We start from the raw sequence: 5,919 nt of genomic DNA, 5'->3' as shown, positions 1-5,919 counted from the left end.
CAGTATGCGAAGCTGCTTGACGTAACACCCTCGCTTCGAAGTTTTCGCAACGTTTTCAAACTCGTTACAAAGTTGAAAACTTCGAAGCCGCCTTCGCAGTCGGTTAGCTTAGTATACGTTCATGTTCGAGATAGGTTAGTTTGGAACACGAACACACAGGCCCCGCCCTCTCCTAAATACACTAACCAGCTCCAAAGTCGGGGGGGAGGCCGTTCGAAGTTGCGTGCGGGCGCACACACCTGTCCCTGGGCATTGCCATGATAGGTGTACCCAAGGCAGCGCACTTCGAACGCCAACCCGCAGACCGCTCGCTGGTCTGTTGGTTAGTGTAATTGAAGGGCGGGGCCTGTGTGCCAAAACTAACCGATCGTGAAGGCAGCCGCGAACTTTTTTTTTCAACACTTGAAAAGTTTGGAAAGACTCGAAAGTCGCCGCTCGTTGTCTCCCGTTTCGCTGCGCTGCCTTGGTGTTACGTCAAGCGCGTTGTTTCAAACTGCCAAGTGGGGTAAGTGTTCACCTTCCCCTTCCGCAGAGGCAAACTTCGTGCGTTTTCTTGGCACACCTGCAAATGCATAGGCGTATTCGCGTATTTCCATGCGTGTAAACGGCGAAGTCTAACTCCGTGGGAGGCGTTCTACTCCGCGGTGTGATCAGACGCAACTAGACGCACATCACTCCCCGCCCGGAGACTATTTAATCCGATAGGGTTTTCGATTGATCGATAAATCTGTCTCGATTGAAGTCACGAATTGTCTGTGTTGCTGTGTCGCTATGTCCCCAATACCCAAACCCGAAGAGTTGGGGTTGGGGTATACCAAAAAAGGAGTCCAGCAAAGGAGTAAAGGTTCACCAAAGGTCACACGTAACTTCATGAACCTAATTTCCAACATCTAAAACCGCTTATCTAACTTTTGTTTTAAACCGATTTTACTGAAAATAATCTATTATTGTAACTAATAGTTTGTTCAACCTTTCATTAATTAAGAGTGGGACACCCCGTTTTTATATTTAATGATTCACAAGAATTTTATAACACACAACACAATACGGATGATATACCCACTTTTATATTCTGTTTCCTTTGTCTCTGCTACAATCGAACGAAGTCTAGAATACATAATAAGTGGGCGGATGTGTTGCTACCATGTTATTGTGCCCGACACTATTATGTTCTTGGTACCTAAGCCAACTATATTTTTTTGGTGAATGTTCGCGCATGACGTTTGTATGTAGGTTAAATTGTGCTGTTTTTACAGTGAAAAATTACCGTGTCATGTTTGTATGTATAGGTTTAATTGTGGGTTTGAAGGGGAGAACCTCGATTTTGATGTGATAGTTATCCCGATCGACGCGATCGTATCGATTGCCGGCGAGGCGTTTCGACGTATGTGTCGATGTTGTTAATGGCCCTTTGGATCTCTTTGGGAGGTTTTTATGGAGCATTGTTGATAGTCATCAGTGTAATATAATATGTGTCAGTCAGATGTATATATTGCCAAAGAGTGCCTAGTGGATTATACCCCTTTTATATTCTCGTTTCCTTTGTCTCGCTCAATCGAACGAAGTTCAGAATACATAATACGTGGGCCGCCGTTCGTTTGTGCGGTCGGGAGACGACCTGGTCTGGCCTTCCAGTAGTTGGTACTGAATATAGATAATGTGTGAGGGAAGTTTCTGTCTACAGCAGGGCTGTAGAGATTGAAGGTCTTATACAATACGGATGTACCAGTCGTTGTCAGATGATTGTAAATACATTTTGTCTATGGTGCGAGGTGACAAGCAGACCCGTTTTTCACGTGTGTGAGTTAAATGTGTCAAATTCGGGAACCGAATCCATCTTTCAGGTAGTAACATACTGTTTGTTACAAGGTGTTTCGAGAGCAAACAAAAACAAAAAATGTCAGGAGACATTACATACAAACACACACCACTCACGAGATGAAGAACGACGTATACACCGGAATTCTCTTTGCCAGAGCTTTATACGTAATAAAGTCCGATTTGTACAAACAATCATGTAAATGGCATTTCACGTTACATGTCAGACACTTGAGAAAAGCTATGCCTAAACAAAAACTGGAGGAAGGACAGTGTGTCCATCAAAGGGTATCAGGCAACGCGTATGGGAACAATTGTCAAGACGGACACCGTCGTACAGGTTCACTGTGATGTAGGCAAAATTTTGTCCACTCACTCTATACTAACTGACGTTGTCACAAGTACATTACTATATAAACACTTTTGTGTCGGGGTATATTACATAGAGTACAGGTGTTGTAGTGAAACTTACACTGGAGACGGCCCAGGTAAAGGAAAAATACACAAGACGGAGAACTCCACATTACCATACACGTAACATGAGTCAAGTTACCACACGTTACAGGTGATGGGGAGTATAGGGTATCATGAACGACTTTCACCATACGGCCATGTCACACACAGGTACCGTGGAAAATTCAAACAGTCACGTCTCACCACGCTACAACATCGTCCGACCACTGGTTGGATAGTATACACTTCTGGAACCAGCAACGTAACAGCAGCTACGGGAACTTCGAAGGACATGATGACCCAGTGAAACTCGTCCACTACCTGTCGCTAAGCAGGTGTCATCTAGGAGTTGCATCGACAGTAAGAGGTGTCCATCTAGTGAGTGCGTCCGACAACTAAGTCTGCATCGACAGTAAGAGGGTGTCCCACATCTAGGCAGTTGTCATCGCCAGGAGTGGCATCGTACATTGGAGGGGGAGGCCGTCATGGGTTTGAAGCACAACGGTAAAGAACAAAAAGAACCGAGGTCGACTGTCAAAAGGAGTCTCCACACAATACCGTAGTCCGAGGTGTCACATGATCACGTCGCGTCCTAAGTGACAGAGTCCACCCGTACCCTAAACTAACGACGAATTCACTATCGATCTAGGTTATGAGTAGTAGGAGAAGAGGAGGGGACAAACGGAGGCGAAGGAGTTAAAGAGAGGTGTGAGAAAGAGAAACGTGGCACCGACATGAACTCAATAGGTCGCCGTCCAACAGTGTATCCCTCCTCTTCTAATGCTACAATTTGGAACTAAAGTGGTACAGGAGAGAGTCCAGACTCAAGTATTTGTCCTATAGAACTGAGTGAACTGCGTGTTGACACACTTACGTAGAAGGGGTCACTAAAGAGTCATAACGGCCTGGTGGCGACTCCACATACAAGTGACTAATTATGTGTCTTAGTGGTCTCCACTATATTAGACTCGACAGAGTCTGAATGTACGGTATTACAGAACGGGTTCGTCGAACACTGTAAAGAGAACACTAGAGCATACAGAGGAGGTTACGGGACGTGAGGTGAAAAGGTACATTGCTACTACGTTGAATTGACAGGGGACGAGGTGCTAGTTCAGCTTGTCTGTATCCCTATCCCCCTGTGTGCCTTCCCATTCAAAGTGAATGGGTAGAAGCATTGAAGCTTCTTCAACGCACGCCGCTGTGTGGACGGGCCATTATTGTACCGCTGCGGGGCTCCGGCGCAGCGGTAGCATCGATCTGGACAAAACATTTTAAAAAAAATACATTTTAATTTAGGAAAAGATAGAATATGGAATTACACACTGCCAGTTGTGAAGATACACCTGTACAAATGGTATAATTTCTTAACTTTTTAGTAAAGCTTGTTTCCTCTGTCTTGTAGCATATTCAGAGCTGCTTTATCCTGCCTTGTCGTGTATCGCTGTGGGAGGAATTCTACTCCTTCTAACCAACATGCAGGTGAGTTCTGAGATAATGTAAAAACAGGCCTTTAAACTCTCCTGTAACCATTACTATGCATTTTGTTTTGCTGAATTATCTTTGTGTCCATTAGGTGGGAAACCTGTTCTCCTCTCATCGCTCCACCATCATCACCCTCTACAACGGAGCCTTTGACTCTTCTTCTGCTGTGTTTTTGATCATCAAGGTACAATGGAAGCCCCTATATTGATATATTCTGCCAGCTACTGAAATCATTATTTCCGTATAAGGTAAGGTATAAGGTATATAGGTAAAACAAATTAAATACAAATATTGCCCTTAATATGGGGGTCATGAAAGGAAATAAACCACTGAAGTTTTTATATTAAAGTAGTACATTTACAAGAAGAAACATGAACTTCTCTGTGATCAAAGTGATAAATTACCAAAAAAGTACATTGATTAATTCACAGCAAATGGCAGTGCTTGAGTTCTTTTAAAAATAAAAATGTCTCTTAAAATTTTTATCTCTAAAATGTAAATCTTTATCCTCAACTATTTTATTGGGATAATACCCTGCCTTGTAAATGTTTTCAATGCCGTATCATTCACATTTCAGAGAGATAGTTTCCATTTGGTATCTTTCAATGGAATCTGTCTCGATTTTTTCAATCCCCTGCTAAATGTCCTCAGCTTTCCAGGTTCTGCATGAGCAGGGAATCTCTCTGCGCTCCTCCCTCCTTGTCTTGTCCTCCTGCAGCGTCATCCACCTGCTGAGGACCTTCCTGCTGATGCCCAAAACCCACATCCCCTACCCTCTGCCGCAACACTTCACCTACGGGTACGAACATCAGCTTGTCTTTGAAGCAGCTACTGTTTCATGGATAGGACATGGAATAAACAATCCCTTTTTTCTTTATATAGATTGAATTGCAGGAAGGCCAACACCTACAATGTGGAGCAGTTTGAGAGGATGAAAGACGGTGGCGTGATAGCTTCACAGGAGTTTCCAGCTGAACCTGAGGACCAAGCCCAGGCCCAAGACTCAGAAAATGGTACTCAGCCTTATCTTTGCCACATTTTCAGGAGTGGCTGTAGCAGTTCAATAAAGCTTCACACAGATAATTACATTTTAAATATTTCAAACTTTTTTTCTTGAAAAAAAATGGCCTTCACAAAAATAATGATAGATCTAGGCTTAAATAGAGAACATATGACAAATTACCCAACCAACGTTTTTATCATCAATAAATCTCCCTATTACTGTTTTATTTTATAATCTTTTTGCCAAATATTATCTATTTTAAAATGGAATCCACAATTGTTTGGATCACAGGGCTTTCCTAATTGTATCTGCAAATTTGATAAAGAATAGCAGCAAATCCTCTCAATCATCTCAAGCTTCTGTAATACCAGGGAATATTTGACCACTTTGCTTAAAAATGTCTGAATCACCGAATCAGTTATCAAAATAGTTGCTGATACATTTTCTGTAGATTTAGTTATTGATTATTCAACCAATCATTGCGTTTATAACAAACATGTTCTGTACTTTCAACTGGCACGGAGTGAATGAGATGATTTATGGTTTTGAATTTAGAGCTAAACTATTCCTTTAATCGGGGCCATAACAAAACTTTATTTTATTTAAACATTTCAAGTGCAAATGAGTTAATGTATTTAATTAAGATAAAATGTCATAAATCTCAATGAAAATGATTGTGCCATTGATAACTAAAAAAAGTTAAAGAAAAAAAAAAAAGTGAATTAAAAGTTATAGTACAGTATACTCATAGCAGTGCCTAATACAATCGCAAAAGAGTAAGATACATTATGGGAAACGAGTTAAATAGAACAAGTTATATTTGCCATGATATTGATACTGTCAGTGTCCTTTAGAAGGTGGAGGAGCAAAACAGTTTCAACTTTAAAGCGGTTTTCATTGTTTTGTCGATTCCTTTTTTACAACTTTTACGTGTTTAGTGGCGAGTTTCCGGAGCTGTGTTCTGTCCTGGTTCTTCCTGTGGCACTTGTTGTGGTTATCCATAATGCAGCTGAGGCACTACCTCTTCATCGGCACGCTCAACCCCATGCTCAACCGGCTGGCCGAGAATGACCATGACCTGGGTAACTCATTTAAAAAACGTTACTTGATTTAAAGGCAAAATGCACTTTTTGATGTATTTTATACATAAATGTGTGTCC

At 41.8% G+C, this 5,919-nt stretch overlaps 1 pseudogene; it reads left to right on the top strand.

Moving 5' to 3' along the window:
• The window catches only part of LOC104948147 (solute carrier family 43 member 3-like), a 14,098-nt pseudogene extending 8,239 nt beyond the window's left edge, over positions 1 to 5,859 (top strand).
• The last annotated feature ends 60 nt before the right edge of the window (positions 5,860 to 5,919 follow it).

The sequence above is a fragment of the Notothenia coriiceps genome, unplaced genomic scaffold (assembly GCF_000735185.1).
Source record: "Notothenia coriiceps isolate Sejong01 unplaced genomic scaffold, NC01 NC01_scaffold00013811, whole genome shotgun sequence".
NCBI lineage: Eukaryota > Metazoa > Chordata > Actinopteri > Perciformes > Nototheniidae > Notothenia > Notothenia coriiceps.
This window is presented reverse-complemented; position numbering and strand designations above follow the sequence as displayed.